The sequence below is a fragment of the Lissotriton helveticus genome, chromosome 3_2 (assembly GCF_964261635.1).
Source record: "Lissotriton helveticus chromosome 3_2, aLisHel1.1, whole genome shotgun sequence".
Lineage (NCBI taxonomy): Eukaryota > Metazoa > Chordata > Amphibia > Caudata > Salamandridae > Lissotriton > Lissotriton helveticus.
The window spans coordinates 196,897,970-196,918,868 of record NC_136062.1 but is presented as its reverse complement, the minus strand read 5'-3'; the positions used below and the strand labels follow the sequence as shown (position 1 = coordinate 196,918,868).

The 20,899-nt window shown below is 46.6% G+C and overlaps 1 protein-coding gene across 7 annotated transcripts in view; it reads right to left on the bottom strand.

Annotated features, from left to right (window-relative positions):
- The window catches only part of REC114 (REC114 meiotic recombination protein), a 1,622,368-nt gene that overhangs the window by 912,648 nt on the left and 688,821 nt on the right, over nt 1–20,899 (bottom strand). The window lies entirely within an intron of this gene.

Here is a 20,899-nt window from a genome sequence, read left to right as displayed (position 1 = left end):
TGTGTGGCATGTCCTAATAGTGAATTACCGCCCTTTTCGTTCTTCACTATTAAAGGGCTACCTGTTCTCTTAGGCCAAGAGGGGCTGTCGGAATTACTACACGCTGTAGTCCCGGCAGGCTCAGGGAACACGGTGGCATGTCGAGTTTAGTATGCCTGAACTCAGAATAATAAAATACTTCCTTTGGTAAGGTTTATTTTAATTTCCTATGTTTGCAAACGCTACTTTTAGAAAGTTAGCCTTTGCTCGCCTAACTATTAAGCCCGCCTCTGCCAGGATGTGTATCTGTTGTCTGGTTTGTATGAGTGACAGGGCTGGGGAATTCCCGGGGACAGTCTGGGCCTCCAGGTGGTGAATAGGGTGCTCACACCAGGATGGGCGGGCGGAGTAGTCCTTGACTCCAGATAGGGTTGTGCTCCACCACCACAATGCTGGCTCCACCTCCTGCGGAGCGTCTGATGTCCCTGCCCTGCACCCTGAAAGAAGACCGCAGCTTCCTGTCAACAGAGTACTCCAAAACCGGGTTGAACTAGGCTCAGGCCCCCTGGCCTGCAAAGACAAAAGAAACGCAGTATGAAGAGAGGAGCTCCGCTCCTTGCAATCAGATCCAGTTTTGACCACGACGAACATCTGCCTGACTAGAAGGACCGAGAGAAGCTGAAGGACGGAAACCAGTCTGTTTCCTGTAAGACTGGCCTGCAGTGGTGCCTTGCTGAGAACGGAGAGGAAAAGACCAGATAGGACTTTGAAGACTTGTGCCTGAAACGATCTCCAAGGGCTTGATATCGAGCTTGCCCCCTGACCAGAACCCCTGGACCATTGGGTTCTATTTTGCTTGTGCCCGTCTGCTGTTGGGCCTTAAGTTCTTATTCCCTCGCCGGAGTTGTGACTCGGGTGCCTTCACTCTCCCAGGTCGTGACAGCTCTGAGCCTGGTCGCCCCGCCCCAGAGAGCCCCGCTCATCCCTGAGTCGCTCTTCGCTTCAGTGCCGGGCCGCCCGCTCTCCTGTCACCTCACCGCTAACGGAGCGTGCTGTGCGCCTCTCATCTTCTCCCGCCGGAATCTGCACGGAGAGCATCCCATAGCCTCGGACGGTCCGTACGTCGACACGTACCCGACTGTCTCGCTTTGCTCTCCTGCATACCAAGGCTCGTGCCGCACCTCAAGAAAGGCCTCCCCGTACAGTGGTACCGAAAGCCTGGTGCTGCACCCGTCTGCCCGAGAACGCGACGCCCCTCACAGATCTACGAGTACGACCTGGCGTGCTAAGAAGTAGTAGGTCCCGCAGGCCTGAACAGCGCCTCGCCCCGTGAGCTGCATCAGATCCCGGATCGCCACAACCCTCCACAGTCCTGCTCATCCCCCTTGCACCTCGAGGGGCCCCGAGTCGGAGAGATCCTCTGGAGAACCGTCGGCCTCGTCCCGGATCCGCCCTCACCAGTTGCCGCGCCTAAAACGCCTCGGATTGCCACAGCTAGGTACACTTGAACCCCGTCTCGAGTTCATATCGGACCCAGGGTCCGCAACGTTCCGTTTTCCCTGTCATCGTACCTTGCTGAACAACGAACATCTAAAGATTAATTGTCTATTTCAATCTGGTGGCCTCAAATCGCTAAACGTTATATGGTCTTGTGATAATCATGCTTGAATATATATTTTATATAAAGTCTACGTATTTTTGATACAACCTTACAACTGGTGTCCATTTGTGGTGGGTCAGTGGGTTTACTGTGTGTGATCATAAATGCTTAACTAACTATCGCCTTGAGGATTAGCCTTGTCTGCTCGCGCCACACTACCTAGAGGGTGAGCAGGGGTTATTCGAAGGAGTAGTTCCCTTGACCTGACTGGAGGAGAGGGTCCCTGTTTGTCGCACGTGCATACCTGTGCCAACCAGAGACCCCCGAGTCCAACAACGACCTACCTTTACAACGCAACTGTTACAACGCAACTGCCTATACATCGCATGCCATTACAATGCATGCCACTACGACGCATGCCATTACTACACATAACATTACAATGCATGCCATTACAACGCATTATAGGTAAGTAATGGAGATATTTTTAGTATTAGGGTGGGTATGGGTTTTGGGGTACATGTGAATAGTAATTTTTACCCCTACATTATCCAACACTTACCCTACTGTTTCACTCACTGGAGTGGGAATAGTAATTTCTACCCATATACTTTCCAACACTTACCCTACTGTTGCCCTAAAAGTATTATGCGTTGTAACGGTATGCATTGTAATGGTATGCGTTGATGGAATGTGTTGTAATGGTAGTTTCTAAAAATGTCTTGTAATGGCATGCGTTGTAAAATCAGGCAATGTAATTGTAGTTGCGATGTAAAGACTGCGTTGTAAAAGCAAGCGTAGTAATTGCATGCGTTGCAACCTCATATATTCTACCAAACAGGTCAAACATCAGGGCTTATACAAACTCTTCCACTTTGTCCATTGCTGAGGGTTAGGTCACTCCTAGGTCTTCATTCTTCGCTTTCACTTTAATGATACATAGAATTGTGAGCAATGATTCGCTGCAAGATATAGACCCATCTTTGAGGTCCGATATCCTCTGTTCTGCTGTGTCCAATTTGATGGAGTGTTTATCATGCACTTTTACATTTAGTAGAGTAAAATACTGAGGTATTAACCAGTTCCATGCCGAGGACGTAAAGGTTATGCCCTTGGCACATCACAAATCACTCTGCTGTGACAGCTGAGATATTTCCTTTTAATTGTTTTTGTATCAGGATGTGGGGAAGAACTTTCCCAACCTCAGGAGCAATTTATTTTTCAATGTAATGACCATTGCTCGCAAGGCGCACTAAATTCATTACTTTTAAAGTGAAACTGAAATGACTCGATCAGTTCATTTCAGTTTCACTTCTTCTATCTCATCCCTGCCAATCACCGAAAGACACGGGAGAGTTATCGTTGGGTAGGGGTGAATCTCCTTTTCCAATGGTACCCTTTCCTAGTGGATCTCTGCTTGGGGATCACTAATGTAGTAGGTTTACCTATATGATGCCTATTGTGTCATCATGCAGTATTATCTGAGTACATGAATATGCACAGCGCAGACAGTTCACTTCTACCAACTGGATTGTCTTGATGTCTACATTGGACACAGCACATTAATCGGGCTAGGCCACTCACCTCATTGAGTGCCACAGACTTGAGTATTCTTACCTGTCAGCACAGTATGAACTATTTGGCTATGTGTCATTGTGTAAATATGCACACTACAAAATGCCACTTGCATGTTACTCGGTTGGACAGGCACCAACTATGACCGATGTAACCATCATTGTCTGCAGCATTAGTCACAGAGCTACGAGGGTGTATGGTTATGATACAGAATTGTTTCCTGTCCCACATCGGTCCATATGGGTTCTTAGCAGTGGTTGACACGCTATGATTGGATTTTAACGGTAACTAGACATAATATCGAAAAAAATAACATAGAATGGACAGAATATCAAATTCAAAATCTAGAATGGACATAATGTCGAATGGACATAATATAGTGTCCTAGGGGGCCAGAGGACACGCCTGCACCTGAGCCGCATTGCCCACTGCCACTACCTTTTTAGCAGCTTGCAGCTCCCCCTTCGCGGGAGCCCCTGCACTGTTGTTGACTGTTGATTGCGGGAGAGTGGACCCGGATGCCGCATTGTTGTGGGTCTCCATGTCCCAGGGGGCCAGAGGACACGCAGGCACCTGAGCCGCATTGCTCACCGCCTATTTAGTGCACCAATATCCCCGCTTTGCGGAACGCATGCGGGTGCGTGCCGGGCAAAGCCCGGGCCAAGGGCAGGCCCGTCTGAGGCCGCCCGAGACTGGAAGAGACTGAGCTGGGCCACGGTATTGACATTCTTTTCCTTTTATCCATATCTTGTAGAGGCCTCTGTTGTAATATGATATGAATTGTATTTCTATATCTATTTGTATTCATCTGATTGTGCTAGATCGTATATAGATAACTGGTCATCCACTAGAATCCTGCAAATAATAGCGACTACATTAACATCTACCTGGGACTTAAACATAGTAAAGAATAGAGAAGGAGCAAGCAAAAATCCCTCACGGGCCAAGGGTAGCTGGTACCCTAGATGCCTTCTTACAAAGGGCAGAGTCAGTTTTAAGGCATGAAATCATCCTAACTGAGCGTAGGTTATCACTTGAACCTCCAGTAGGACCTAGGCATTCTCTGATTATAAATTCAGAAGTTTTAACATCTACTTCGAGTGATATGCCAAAACCTGCCCTAGATAAGGAGGTACCCCTGTTGATATCATCCCAGGAAGAGACTGGTTGCCAATGTCGATGCTAATAGCCCAGCCTGGACCTGTACGAAAGACATCGGACCAGGCCTCCTTAAATAAACCCAATGTTCAAACGAGAGGGCAAAAATGAAGATTAGTAAGGGTAAGGGTCCGGTACCCCCATAAAAAAAGACGTGGACAGGACCCTAACACACCTACAAATTCTCTTCACAGGCAAAATAATACGGGGACAGAGCGAGAAAATGCAATTTCAGCTAAAACCTCAGAGGCAGAGGCAAGTAACGGGAGCATTCTTTTAACAGGGGAAACAGAGGCCACTATTCAGCCATTCTTCTGGGATAAGTTAGAGGGTATATTTTCAAACCTAATTAGACCAGTGATAATTAGGTTATCAGCGCTAGAAGAACGGCTACAAAGTTTCGAGGGAGCCGTAAAATGCTCATTGGAGCATTCACAATCAGTCCTGCAGATACCCCGTGAGACGGAGTATACCATCAATAATACTCCGTGTTTGTCCGCCCAGAGCACTTTGCACACCATTCTCCCAGTTAACACTGTCTTACAAGCAAGACCCATAGTTAACTCAGAAAGTGAACTAGTCTCATTGGTCTCTAGTCAGCACCTGACCAAAACTATCTTAGCGTGACCTACTACACAGGTAAATCAGGCAAACTCAACCAGGCCAGAACCCAGGGAGCATATTGAGGGGTCTAATAGAAAACAATCCAATTATTTACTGGAGCCGACCTCCCTACATCTTCCACCTGAGGCCACACCTTACACTGTTGTTTTAACTAATGTACCCTCCCCCCTACAACAGGGAGTGTTTGAGCACTGGTCCTCTCTGAAAAATAAGGCTTTGCATGCACTTGCTACTAAGACAGGTATTACTTATCCTTTATTTTCAGAATTCAAGATGGCCTGTCGAATCCCCTGGGTAGGATCTGCACCTAAAACAATATCATGGGACTACGTAGTGATCACCTTTAGATCACCAGAACTGTCCAGAAATATCCTTTATCAGTCCAGCCGCCACTTGGTGAGAAAAGGTAGGATGGGGGTAGCCCCCTTAAGTTTCTTTTATCAGCAGCCCCTAAGGTTGGATCAGGCCCCCTCTTCTGATAATAGCAGCAGTGATCTACATCATAGATATGGTATTTCAACTTTTTAATTTCCTTGACCCCCTCCACAGTCTGGACGGAGTAGATTGACTGGTCTCTGTTCCAGGCAACATTGTAGGTGTGGGGGAGACACAAAATAGTACTTCCAAGGACATTATCTATGAACTGGGTACCTCGCGGAACGAGGAATTAATAAGTGCTGAAAGACCAAGACAGGTGGGATGTGCTAATGAGCTGGGAGGAGCCGGGGCACGATATATATAATAGAGCAGGAAGCGGATCTATCAGGGATACATAAAATGCCCACCATGGACCCCCTAAATGTAGCAGGGCCGTCAAACAATGCGTCTCTGGCAACCTTAGATCCCACAATTTGCACGGTGGTGTCTTGGAACATCGCAGGGTTATGTACAAAGATCTATAACCCAGTTTGGGAGGCCTTTGTGGAGAATATAGATATTCTGTGCCTGCAGGAGACCTGGACAACTGAGCAGACACACCTAAATGGTTACAAGATATTTCATACCTCGGCAGTGAAAGGTTTGGGAGGGAGGCCCAAAGGAGGGATCTTGACATATATTTCAAATAAGCAGTCCATAACTAGGATCACCTTTCATCAGGGGGGAAATCATTTTCATGTGATTGAGTTAGTCCCTACTGCAACCCATTGTATTCTTTTGATTAACATATATAATAATATCATGCTAAATGACCTGAAAACAGTTGCAAAAGAAATCCTGGCCATAGTAAACAAAATCTCAGATGGGAAAAGCAGAGATATAATGACTTGCTGATGGGTGATTTTAATTGTGGACTATGTAATAAGGTAGATAATAGATTGTGTGGCACCTATAATAATGAGGATAGCTGCACACACTTTTCCCATTCTAAGACGGGGGATATATTTAATGGCCTTATTTTTAAATTAGACATGTCGTTTGTTAATGAGATCTTAAACTCCCCAGTGGGTTCTTTGCCCACATTTAATGGCAGAGGTTTTGCCACGACAAGTGATTTTATATTGATCTCAGCTACCTGTCCCCATGTGATATTATCCAGTGCGGTTGGTGACGAGGCTCTAAGCGATCCTTTCCCCCTTATATTAAGATTTAACACACAGTTGTATACCCAGAATAAGCGTGATCTGAATACCCGTATGCAGGGAACAGTAGAAGTGAATTCAGTAAATGGACTTTCACTAAAGTGGTCCCGGCTTGACCCAGACTAGCTAACCAAAAATGTTTTAGAGACGTGCAGGGCAGAGATAGATACTTGTTTAAGTGATCACACCCAGGATATATCAATAGTGAACTGTTCTGAAGAAATTACCAGGGTAGTTAGAGACCTTACAACAGAACAGTTCAATAACGGGCCGAAACACTATGGATGGTTTAATGCAAGGTGTACAAGGGCTTATTCTAATCTAAAAAAGGTACTCCACATTAAGCCTAGATCCCTGTCCAATATCAGACAAGCCAGACTAGAATACAGGAGGGCTATAAAAGAAAGGAAACAGTCCCTCCGTAATGAGGCATGAGACTCTCTACATAAAGCAGCACAAATGCAAGATAGTACAACCTTTTGGAAGGTTTTGAAAACCCCTTTTTTAGCAACCAGTACAGGACCCACTGTGGAGATAGCCATTACGGAAAAATAATGGATTACCCATTTTTCCAAATTATATATTGATCAGGGGACTGCAGGTAGCCACCGGAAGTCTGGATCCCAAGTAATTGGGAAAATATCGACCTAGAAATCACCTTGGATGAGGTCACAAGGGCTTTGGCACAAAGCGCAGGCGGAAAATCTCCAGGTCCCGATGGAGCACCAGTTGACCTGTACAAACATAATGTTGCCCTCTGGTGGCCCATATTAACTCAGGTCTTTAACGCCAGTATAAGGTCAATTCTTCCGTCCACCTGGGCAAAATCTATACTCATACCAATTTTCAAAAAGGGTAATCGGGAAGATCCAGGCAGTTACCGACCAATCTCCCGCCTAGATTCCACGGTCAAGGTATTAGGGAGGGTTATTTTGGAGCGATTAGCAGGTTGGGCAGAGGAAAAGAAGATTCTAACAGACCTACAATATGGATTCCGCAAGGGATTGGGTACAATTGAGCAGTCCCTAAATCTCTCCATATTGATAGGTAAATACACCAGAGCAAAAAAGGGCAGCCTTTATTTGGCCTTCGTCGACCACACCGCGGACTTTGATTAAGTAAAGCATAACTGGCTGTGGGAGGTCCATGAAGCAGTGGGAGTTGATTCACAAATGATCATGCTTCTATGCCGTCTGTATACTGACGCCTCAGCAAGCATTCGTTTTGGCCAGAAGAGTGAATGCAGTGAAGCCTTCCCAGTCAGGAGAGGGGTCAGACAAGGTTGTGTGCGTGCTGGCCCCTTTCCTTTTTTATCTTTACATAAATGGGCTTGAAGAAGCACTGTTGACGAGGGCAAAGATTTTCTTCAGGTGAATAGGCGATCGATTCCCACATTTCTCTATGCGGACGATGCCGTATTAATGGCTCGTACCCAAAATGGACTCCAGAGAGCCCTGAACATTTTTAGCATGTATATATATATGGGTGATCTTGGTTTTCAAACTAATATATCCAAGACGTACGTAATGAGGTGTAAGCAAGGGACGCAGAAGATTCGCGAGATGTTCATTGATGGGAAAAAGTTAGCAACCACAAAAAAAAATTCATACCTAGGTGTATTTTTAACTATCACGATTCCTAGGCCCCCGCCATTGCCTTCGCTAGATCAACTGCGGCACTATCAAACTTTGCTAAGAAGTTGGGTAGGAAACCGCCTCGAGAGCTGTTATATATATTTAAAGCCAAATGTATTTCTATGACTATTTACGGAGCTGGGGTGTGGGGTTTTGTTGACACTAATTCTTTGCAACAGATTGAAAATGCCTTTATAAGGTATATCCTCTCTGGCCCCTCCGGTACCTCTACTTTTAATTGCCATGAGGAGCTGGCTCTCCACCATATAGCAGATCTGGTTAAATTAGAGCCAATCCTCTTGAAAAGAGTCTGGTGTAAGGACCAGACGGAGCTGAATAGAGAGATCTTAAAAGATATTTTAAAACTGGACGGGGCACATAGAATCCCATGGATCAAGTACGTATACGACTTCATGAATAAACTGGGCCACCTCAAATATGTTATCACTCCATCCTCAATGATGAATACCACAAGAAAGATATTAAAAAGGGAGGGCATGCAGTTTTTAGAAGCCAAAAGACTACACGGAGAATCTGCAATTAAAATAACCGTGAGAAATCATCAGCTGTTGCGTACCACACTAGGAATGGAGGAATACTTATCTTTTGTACCCGGAACCGTTGATAGATTTTTTCCTACAAGGCTAAGACTGGGTATTATTTATAGGCTGATGACATTTCCAAAAATGAACAACTGGTCTTGTAATCTCTCACAGTGTCCCTGCGATAACACCTCCACCCAATCCAATATGCACTTAGTCCTATTTTGTAAATTTTACCACGAGCTCAGGAAAGCTTGTATTAAACTGTGCCTTAGGCGGTGCCGTGAAGCAATGTTTCAGATTCAATTGCTAGAGAATGAGCACATAGCATGGAGGGTTGCCCAGTTCTTGAAAGCTGCATTTTATATGAGGAAAAGTTTTGTTTTAATAGAATTGTATAAATTGTCTGTACTGTGTTTTTTTACCTGTGAAGAGCATGTTGTATTTTTAACTTATGCGCTTTTATGACTGTTTTATATATCAGCCGAATAAAGCTTTCCTTGACTTGACTTGACCTTGGCACCAACTATGACCGATGTAACCATGATTGTCTCCAGCATTAGTCACAGAGCTACGATGGTGTATGGTTACGATACAGAATTGGTTCCCGTCCCACATCGGTCCATATGGGTTCTTAGCAGTGGTTGACACGGTATGATTGGACTTTAACAGCGTGTCTGTATTTGACATACCTGATAGGTCCTTTTTTAAAATACATCACACATTCTGTTGTGCTTATCCTTCCCCTGGAAGGGGATCATCCCTCCTGCATATATTACAGCCACTGAATTGACTACACGATATGACGGTTGTACAATTATTACACTGATTGATTTAGTTTGGAGCACAGGCAGTCCTCTGGTTTAAATTGGAGAGTCGTTATACTACTCATACATGGGACACTACACACTACATTAGTGTCGTCTCATGCATACTTGTGACTGGTGAGTTTGTCTACCACTATATACAGATATTAAGCCAGACAACAAGTCCTGAAGGCATCCTTTTCACTCATAAGGGGTCAAAACATCGACTTATTTCCTTTGGGTCTGTGATTATTGTTGATCCGTGTTATAAGAAGTTGCATGCATATGCAGATTTGAGAAATTCAATAGATGAACCAATGATGATTGCTCGTGCCTTTTTTGTATATATTTTAATGTTCACATACACACGTTAAGCACTGTTGTCTGAACCTGTTTATAAAATCACATATATAATTTGTATCTGTATATGAGGACAATATACTTTAGCACTAGAAATACCTCCAGTAGCATTGTCTGTTTCTTTTAACCCAATTGAGAATGTTCCAGTGGGTTATCTTAAATTATCCATTTACTGTAGGTTTCCCTTGACTCATACAGAGAGGATTTCATCATGTTTAAAAGAGTTCCATGGTAGGCATTGTTTATAATATTTCCGTCATTCTGTAGGTGCATACATGCAGAGAAAGGCGGGAGCCGTCATCGGCCCCGCCGCAAGTATGACGGGGCACTGGACCCCTCTCCCCACTCGCCTGCTCTCCATGGTGGGGCGCGCCCCACCGCATCATCATGACGCGCCTCATCATGGATTGGCCCAAAGGGCGCCCAAGGCCAGTAGGGGGTTTAAAAGGCCGGGGAGCGCGGGAGTCGGCCTCTTTTACCCGCACTCCCAGGTCTGCCCTACCCAGCCTCTAGGAGGCTGTAATCTTTTTCGTTTTGTCTTACAGGTGTGGAGGATCAAATTGGCGCGGAGGCCGGCTTCTTTCTTTCTTTTGTATCCTCTGTCGGGCCGTGCGGCGGAGAGCAGGAGCAGGCGGGAACGTGCGTCTGTATCCTCTGTAGGTCGTGTCGGACGGTGCGGCAGAGAGCAGGAGCAGGTGGGAACATTTGGCGGTGAGCGGGAGCTGGCGTTTTCCGGGTTCCCCTAGAGCGGGTGAAGTGACGGCCTCAAATCGGTGCATCTCAAAATTCAGAAAGGCGCACGCACGGGGTTCAAGGTATCGAGGAAGGTTCAGGGGCAGGTTGTTATGGGGGGCCAGGACTCGTTGTGTGAGCACGTACGCTCAGGGGACATGCTGTAGAGCAACCGGGTACGTGTAAAGAGTCGAGCGTTTAGCTCAGAGGCTGCGTTGTGCACCGCCCGGGGATTGGCATAAAAACACAGCAACCGAGGAGGTCGACTTGCAATAACGCTGATATACTGTGATTCTGGGCAAATCATTTACATCTCCTCAGTGCCCCTAACATTAACTCGTGTGTGCAAGGAGGGGGGAGCACTTAATAGGTGGTACACCAATTAGAAAATAATTGTGGAGAGCTGGATTTTATTATCGGTAATAACGCTGTCATCTGTGATTCTGGGCAAATCAATACATCTTCTCAGTGCAAAGAGAACTCATGTGTGCAAGGAGGGGGCAGTTAATAGGTGTTTAAACGGTGCAGTGAGCATCAGGAGCAATTTGAAGGGGGTACATCACCTAGCAAAAAATAAATGTGTGTAGCACCAAGGAGTATATGTGGTAAATAGCACAACTGTATACTTTGAGCCTACGGTTTCTATTGTTTGTGTAATCAGAGCATATGCTAACCTGTTGATTTTCCTCATAGGAGTACACACAGGGGAGCTTGTCACGCTAGGCCACCAAGAGGCGAGACAGATGACATCGCTTTAAGGAGACACAGACAGGCCTCCATTTCACTGCTTCTGTGGGCAGCCGGGCTAGAGTTTACTCAGGCTAGCTGGTGTGGCGCGGCTACAGTTGCGTGGTTCTTACGGCCAGTTTGTGTACCCCCAACGTGAGCAGGTAAGGACCCGGATAGGTCCCATTTAGGTAACAGATAACATTGTGCTCGCAGTGTTATTGTTTATCAGTACATATGTTACCTTGCAGTTGTTATCTCAGGAGCTATGGCCAGTAAACGTGGTGCGAAGCGTTCCCGCATGGAACACATGTTAGAATCAATGATGCATAGGATGGCGACAATGGATAGGAGATGGGGAAAGGTAGAGCAAATGGGGCAGAGCCTTGCTGAGCTCAAACAAAGAGTAGATGGGCAGAGTGGGGAAACAGGCAGGCCTAAGCAAAAAATAGTGCCACCTAAACTTAGGGGGGAATTGGACCCGCTCCCCAGGCGGGCTAGACCCAGGAAGGGGAAGAATCAAGAACCCACACCAAGTCAGGGGAGGGTCCCTCAGGAGTTCCAACAACACCGGTGAGCCCTACACTTATACCAGAGATCCCGGCAAGTGTCCCAGTGGTCACCGCTCCTACCCCGCTTGTGCCTACACCAAGTCCGGTGCCTCCAGCATCAATCCCGGTGGCCCCAACGATAAACCCTGTGGTGTCCACAACTAGCCAGCATCATTCCCGGTGGTCCCTGTTCTGAATCCAGTGGGCCCCACCCCTGTCCCAGCACCAACAGGGGTTAACCAGGTACCACAGGAGCTAGTGGCTAAGATAGCGGCAGTGCTTCCTTGGTTGGGAAGGGGGGGAATGTTACCATCTTCGGAGGGTGCCAAAGAAGATGGGGAGGACCCGGTAGCGGAGGAACAGAGGATGGTAGCAAAAATTATTGCTGCCCCAAGCGGGTTCCAGGTGTAGGGCCAGCTACTTCCATTCTACCCCAACCAGCGCTACAGGAGAGCGGCACTGGAAAAGACAAGATGGAGGAGCCAGCGGGAGCTGGGGCAATAGGTAAGGAAGTGTTAATGCTACTGCTGGGCGTTGGTGTGCTACCCACTAGGAGGGAACATTTGACTAGGCTTGTAACACGGGAGGTGAAGGAATTGATATGGTCTGGTGCTTACATTAATATGTTCTCCTTGCTTGTGGATAACAGGGAAATGGAGTATGCCAGGAAGCAGAAGGATTGGATGCTCCCTAGGGAATGGTGTGTTGAAATGTTGAGATTCAGGGTGGAGGAGACTTTGAACAACTGGATTAGGGCTTTCTCTGTGTTTATGGCTATAATAGCTGAGCGTTCGCCTAATCAGCAAGCAAAAATGGTGTGTTACCAGAGCTGGGTTACTATGACTCATGATAAATATGGGGGCGTAGGTTGGAAGGAATATGACATGAATTTCAGGAAGGCTCAGGAATTTGACCCATCACTTACCTGGGACCGGGTTGACTCAATATCGTGGTTTGACCAGTTTGGCCCAGGATAGCCGGGCAATGCAGTGCAAAACTGGAACAAGGGTCACACTTCCCAAGCGCCTCAGTCCTTTCAGCCACCACAAACCGGGGGCACAGCCCCTAGTCCGGGGAGCAGGGGGGGGACAGAAAGGGGTATGCGGTGATTTTAATAGACGGATATGCGCCAGCTCCCAAGGCACTTGTAAATTCAGACACGCGTGCTCCATATGTAAGAACAATAGTTACTTACCTGTAATCTGTGGTTCTCCAGTATTGGTGTCTTTCATAGATTCACATGCCTAAATCATTCCCCGTCGTCGGAGTAGGAGTCCCACGGTACATAAAAAAGCATTAATATGCCATTTGTACATAGCAAATAACAGTTATACTAAACCAGGAAGTAAAGTAGCCCCAGCTACCATGGAAAAAAACTTCCACATTAGTGACTATCCAAGTCATAATGTATAGACCAAACTGCAGCCAATCAGGCCACAGCTCCCACCAGAATACTCTCCCCAGAGACCCAGGCTGTCAGATTTTGTAGCACCGGAGTGTACCTGAGTATATATATAAATATCTAATAGTCTGGGTGAGACTCTGAGGGGAGGTGGGTGGGTGCATGTGAATCTATGAAAGACACCAATACTGGAGAACCACAGATTACAGGTAAGTAACTATTGTTCTTCTCCAGTATTAGGGGTGTCTTTCATAGATTCACATGCCTGAATCCGAGTAGTTAGCAGTAATACAATGTATCGCTCGTAGACGCTAAGCTAACAGTCTTCATGCATGAACATAATGTAATGCAATAACATATAAAAGCGTAGCAAGAGGAGGTGGGAGAGATCATCAGAGGCTCACCTTATTGAAAAAGATTACGCAGGACTGCTCTCCCCACTGAGGCATCGGTATCACTTGAAGAATCCAGACAGTAATGCCTCGTGAATGTGTGCCTGCTGGACCATGTTGCCGCTCTACAGATCTGCAGGAGAGGCACACCAGCAAACAAAGCAGTTGAAGAGGAGACTGCTCTCGTAGAATGAGCTCTAGGTAAGGTCTGTAAGGGTTTACCTGCCTGTAGATGGCAGAGCCCTATCGTTGATGAGACCCACCTAGCGATAGTCTGTTTTGTCACTGTACAGCCTTATCTCAGTCTGCCATGCGCTACAAATAGCTGATCCGTCTTCCTGATGCCAGCTGTCCTTGAAAGATAAAACTTAAGACATCTCCTAATGTCTAATGAGTGTAAAGTCCGCTCAGCTGGCGACTGCGGATTCGGAAAGAATGTCTTAAGTATCACTGGCTCATTTAAATGAAAATCCGATGGCACCTTGGGCATGTACTTCGGGTTGGTGCGCAGTATCACAGAGTCATTCGTGAATTGCAAGAAAGGTGGCTTAGACGTGAACGCTTGCATGTCACTCACCCTTCTGGCTGATGTTAACGCCAGCAGTAATGCAACCTTCCAAGTGATGAACTTGAGATCAACTTTATGGATTGGCTCAAAGGGATGGCGCATGAGCTGAGCTAGTACTATATTCAAATGCCAGGATGGAGGTGGCAGACGTATTGGTGGAAACATACGAAATAAACCTTTAAAGAATTGCTGGATTATTCTTGAGGAATATAGAGAATTAGTACCATCCTGACGGTATCGGGATATAGCCGCTAAAAACACTTTAAGTGTTGAGTGCGCCAAACCTGATTTAGCCAACTGCAGAAAGAAGGGTAAGATCTTTTCCGGTTCCGCATTCATGGGATGTAAATTCATAGTTTGGCACCAAACACAAAAACGCTTCCATTTAAGTTTGTAAGTTTTGTTCGTTGAAGGCGCTCTAGCATTGGCTAGGACTTCTTGACAGTCCTGCGGAATGTTCAAGTGTGCAAACTCATGGTGTTGAGGAGCCAAGCCGATAATTTCAGAGAATGAGGGTCCGGATGATATACCCTGCCTTCTTGAATTGTCAGAAGATTTGGAATTTGAGGCAGCTGAACTGGTTCGCGTTCTGATAGAAGAAGAAGCTGTGTGAACCAATATTGTCGTGGCCACCGTGGAGCAATCAGAATTATTCGACACGGTTGTCTCCTCATTTTCTTGATGACTTTGGGAATTACTGGAATTGGCGGGAAGGCGTAGGCAAATATCTGCTCCCAATTCATTGACAGAGCATCCCCGCAAGATTCTCTGTGGGGAATCCAGCTCGCAAAGTGTGTACATTTCTTGTTCCAAAATGTTGCGAAAAGATCCAGATCGGGGTGACCCCATCTCTGGAAGATCCGATCCAGCGCTGGCTGATACAGTTCCCACTCGTGAGTGCTGCTCTTGGACCTGCTCAGGGAATCTGCCAGTACATTGGCTACTCCTGGAACATGCACCGCTGACAAGTTGATGTTGTGATTCAGAGGCCAATTCCAGATCTCTTGAGCCTGCTGGGACAACCGGGCTGATCTTGTGCCCCCCTGCTTGTTCAGGTAATGCATGCTCGTTGTGTTGTCTGTTCGAATCAACACTGTCGAGCCTTCCAGTATCGCCTGAAAAGATTTCATGGCGAGGAAAATGGCCCTTAATTCCAATAGATTGATGTGCCATTTCTTTTGTTGTCTGTCCCATTTGCCACTGATCGTCATCCCTTGAAGGTGAGCGCCCCAACCTTCTAGCGAGGCATCCGTGGTTACGATGAATCTGGGGACCTCTGCGAGGAAAGCACAACCCACCTGCAGGTTGTGTTTCTGACTCCACCACAGGATTGTATTCTTCATTCGAGGTGTTAAGGCGATGATATCCTCGAAGGAACCTGATACCTGCACCCATTGGTGACTGAGTTCCTCTTGTAAGGGTCTCATCCTCAGACGACAGTTTGGAGTGAGGGGGATGCACGATGAGATCATCCCTAGGAAAGATTTGAATTTTCGAACAGAAATGCACTCTTTTCTGAGGAGTGCAGTCGCCATTTTTTGAGTCTTCTCCTGCCTTTCGCTTGAAATGAAGACCTGAACGAGCTTGGAATCCAGCGTCGCTCCTAGGAAAGACTTCCTTTGTGATGGTATCAGATCTGATTTCTCGAAGTTCACTGAGAAACCCAGGCTTTGAAGCAGGCAAAGGCATTTCTGTACATGTCTGCTTGTTGTGGCGTAGGAATTGGCCTTGATAAGGCAATCGTCCAGATATGGGTATATCTGAATACCCTGTAATCGTAAGTGGGCCGCTACAGGTGCCAACATCTTTGTGAATACCCTTGGGGCTGAACGTAGTCCAAAGGGAAGCACCTTGAATTGGAAATCCCTGCCAGCCACTCTGAACCTTAGGAACTTCCTGTGTCTGGGGAAAATGGGTACGTGGAAGTAAGCATCCTGAAGGTCGAGTGTTGCCATGTGGTCCCCTTCTGCTAAAAACTGGAGGATCTCTTGGAGTGTCAACATTCTGAACGTTAATTTTTTGATGTATTTGTTGAGGGCACGCAAATCGAGGATGGGGCGCCATTCCCCCGATTTTTTGCGTATCAAAAAAAAACGAGAGTAAAAACCTTTTCCTCTCTGATGTTGAGGTACTCTCTCGATTGCCCCCTTTCGAATCATTGTATTGATTTGGATGAACAGCTCTTTGAGATGTGCTGGGGGCGGTCCCTTTGGGGGTGAATTTGGAGGGGTTTTTTACAAATTCTAATATGTGGCCCTTGGAAACCACATCCAGGACCCATTTGTCTGTGGTAATATTTGACCATTTTGAGCAATGTAGGGATATTCTTCCTCCAATTTGTTTCTGGCTGGGACAAAGTGGTGGCAGGATGTGAGTCTCACTTTTTGTTAGTGTTGTCTCTGCCCCGATATGTTGTTTTCCCTCGGGGCTGTGAATAATTATTTCTTCTCTGGCCATAAGGTTGTTGCTTATATGGCTGGTATCTCTGGGCATTTTGGTTGTTCGTATATGAACGCTGTTGGTAATATCCTCCTCTATTTGTGAAGTTACCTCTTCCTCTAGCACCACGAAAGGAAGATTTCCGATACTGCAGAGTACCCAACGATCGTGCAGTTTCTGTATCCTTCTTGATGGCCTGCAAAGCCTCATCCGCATGCGAGCCGAATAGGTACTCGCCATCATAAGCCATGTTCAGCACCTTGGCTTGCACCTCCTGCCTAAAGGATGTAGATTTCAACCATCCCTCTCTTCTAAGGACAGCAGCTCCTGCCAACTGTCTAAATCCTGTAGCTGCCACGTCCACTGCAGCATCAATGATCTCCGACGAAGCACACTCCCCTTCCTGCAGAATTTTTGTGGCTTCGGTACGGTCCGGTTCAGGCAGTTTTTGAATGTATGGCGATATGTCTGACCACATCTTCCTATTATACCTGCCGAGAATTGCCAACGAATTAGCAGCCCTAACTGTAGTCGCTGCAATAGTCGATACCTTTTTCCCAATGGTATCGAGTCGCCTCCCATCTCTGTCCGTAGGAGTAGAGAACTGAGATGATGGGTTCTTCGCTCTCTTTTGAGCTGCTTGCGCAATGACTGACTCCGTCTTGGCCTGGCCGATCAGGCAAGCAGGTGAAGAAGTTGGTGCCCTGTACTTCTTATCCACTCGCGGTAAAACCGCAGGTAAAGAATTTGGTGTGGCCATGATCTTTAGACCTTCTTTCCAAATGAAGTCTATAATTGGAATAGACCAACTTTGCCTCTGAGACAAACTCTTAAAGTCGTACAGGAAACATTCGTCCTGTTTAGCCTCCATGGTAATGAGAAATCTCTTAGTTGCTTTGTCCATAATCCTATGGAAATTTGCAATATCCACCGGTGGTGACTCAGCCTTTGGTTCTTCATCTGGAGCAGGTGTGTCAGCTTGATAATCTTCATACTCCGACGAGTCCGTTTTATCCAATTCCCCTTCTTCATGAGTTTCCTCATCAGTATTCTCATCCTCCGTTTGGTGGTAGGGCACTGGTGTGGATGGTCGGGCATGCTCCGTTTCTTCTGTCATTGGAGCTCGAGGCCGTGGAGAAGAGATTTGTGATTCGCCTGACTCTGAAGGCGGGAAACGGCGATAATAATCGCTCAACATATACTGCAAATTTTGGAAAAGCTCCATAGGCATTTGCATCCCTGGCGTTGGTTCAGTCTCCAACCTAGGCGGTGGCATCACTTGCTCCTCTTCCTCCTGATCCTTTACAAGTATAAGCAAATCAGATGGGCTCTTAGCTGCCTGATATAGTTCCTCACCAGACTCATCCTCTTCAGAATCCAAGAGCTTGTCTGGCATCTTTAGTGGCGACAAAGATGCAGACTGTGATGAACGCCTTTGTAATAGAGCCGCAGTGGTGGCTGGACATGGCAGCTGTATTACCTTGCTCCTTGCTGACCAGACTTGAAGATCTGTGCAAGATGACAGCTTCGGTGTTGTTGGATTCTCTTGAGCCACTGGTAATACTGCTTCTTGTGGCTTAGACTTCGACGTCAACGATGCACTCGTCGACGATAATTGCTCCGTCGACGACTGTGGCGGTTTAATCTTCGTCGACGAGATGGACGTCGTCACGAGATGGGACGAATCTGGACATGTACAAACGTCGGAGAGGACGCTGAGGCCATCACCATAGAAGGTTTTGGTGAGGAGAAAGTCACAGTAGAAGTCACTGCAGTGGCTGTCTGACAGGAAAACGGCAGAGTAGTCGCTGCCTTGGTTACAGGCCTCTGAGGTGACAATAAAGACGCAGTCTTTTTTTATTCTGTTGGCCTCACAGATTTCTCAGAGGATTTTTTCATTTTTGATGTAGAAGGTTCACTTCTGAGCTGAGCCTGTCTTGCCACCTTAGCCTTAGGAGTAGTCACATTACTCTCAGCCATCCTCTTCCTAGATCCCATAGAAGACCCTGAAGCCAAACTTCCTACCTCTGAGAGTGGCATATCCTTATCTTTAATCCGCTGTATCCACAGCAGCAAGCGACCCTCTCTGTCCCTGAGGGTCTTTGAAGGAAAGGTGCGACAAATCTTGCACTCCTTAGCCTGATGATCAGGGTACAAGCAGTAGATGCAGAGAGTATGCGGATCCTCCTTGAACAGTCTTGCCTTTCCACAGGATTCACAGGCCCTGAACAGGGACTTTGATTTAGACATGTTAGAAAGTGAAAACTTTCAAAAGTAGAGAAAAAACTGAGCAGAGCTCAGAGAGACTCCCTATCACACGACATGCGGTAAAAAATCTGACAGCCTGGGTCTCTGGGGAGAGTATTCTGGTGGGAGCTGTGGCCTGATTGGCTGCAGTTTGGTCTATACATAATGACTTGGATAGTCACTAATGTGGAAGTTTTTTCCATGGTAGCTGGGGCTACTGTACTTCCTGGTTTAGTATAACTGTTATTTGCTATGTACAAATGGCATATTACTGCTTTTTTATGTACCGTGGGACTCCTACTCCGACGACGGGGAATGATTCAGGCATGTGAATCTATGAAAGACACCCCTAATACTGGAGAATCAGCCTTCACACCCAGAATCAAAATGCCTCAAGAAAGGTAACACATTGTCTGGAAATAGGGGAAGGAAGGAACAGGAATAGAGAGAAGGTACTAATGGTAACACATTCACCCATTGACGTTCTGGCTATGACTCCTTGGTTAAACAGGTACCCAGACCATACCACGGCTAGGATTTTACAAGAAGGTTTTTTGAATGGCTTTAGGAATCCGGCATTTGACTACACAGGGACACCAGAGTGTAAAAATCAGCTGTCTGTAAGGACCAATCCGGGGGTAACAGCAGCAAAAATTGCAAAAGAACTGCGCCTGTGTAGAATAGCAGGTCCTTTTGATCACATCCCTGTGCACAACTTAGTCTGCTCGCCCCTGGGGGTGGTCCTGAAGAAAGAGGAAGAGGAGTTCAGGTTGATTCATAATCTGTCAGCCCCTAGAGGCAATTCATTAAATGACGCCATCAACAAAGACATCTGTAGCATGAAATATGCCTCTTTTGACCAAGCAGTGGATATGATAAGGGTTCTGGGACCAGGGGCCTTGCTAGCCAAATCAGATACTGAATCCGCCTTCCGACTCCTGCCTGTACATCCTCTAGATCACCACCTTCTAGGCTTTTCATTCCATGGCAAATTCTTCATGGATAAGTGCATGCCCATGGGTTGTTCTGTTTCCTGTGCTTACTTTGAAAAATTCAGTTCATTTTTTGAATGGGTTTTGAGACAGGCAACGGGGCACCAATACGTCATGCATTATCTGGATGACTTTCTCTTTCTGGGGTCGGTGGGCTCCCAGGAATGCGCTTGGGCATTGCAGGAATTTGCGTGCTTTTGGGGTCCCTCTGGCCCCAGGGAAGACGGTGGGTCCAGCAACCACAATAGAATTTTTAGGCATTGAGTTGGACTCTGTACTGGGGTGTTTCAGGTTACCTAAAGAAAAAATATTGAAATTTAGAGCAGCACTCCAGCAATGTTTGGCAAAAGATACGGTAACCTTACATCAGCTACAGCAGACAGTTGGCCAGTTGAACTTTGCACTAAGGGTAATACCCATGGCAAGACCGTTCTCCCGTTCCTTCCCTCAGGCCATGACAGGACTACAGGAAAAACACCACCACAAAAGACTGTCGTCTGAGGTTCGCCATGCGGATTTGGATCGCATTTCTGGGGGTTTCAACGGCAGAGTAGTGTGGCCCGGTCCGCCCACTACTTCCGCTGAGTTAGGTTTATGGACTGACGCTGCGGGCAGTGTGGGATTTGGCGCCATACTCGGGAATGAATGGGTGGCACAACATTGGCCAGCGTGGTGGGTGGAGAGTGGTCTGACAGCCAATATAGGTTTCCTGGAACTCTTTCCCATCTGGGTTGCACTAACTCTTTGGCCTTATCATTTGCGTAATCAATCTGTGATTTTCTGGTCAGACAACATGACAGTGGTGGAATGCATCAACCAGCAGGCAGCACGGTGTAAAATGATCCTCCGCCTGTTGAAAGAGAGAGTGCTGTTGTGTATGAAGCTGAACATACAGTTTAAGGTTAAACATGTCCCGGGGGTGCTGAATAATGTTGCTGACGCACTCTCTTGCTTCAAGATGCAGGTTTTCAGGGAACACCTACCGTCTGCAG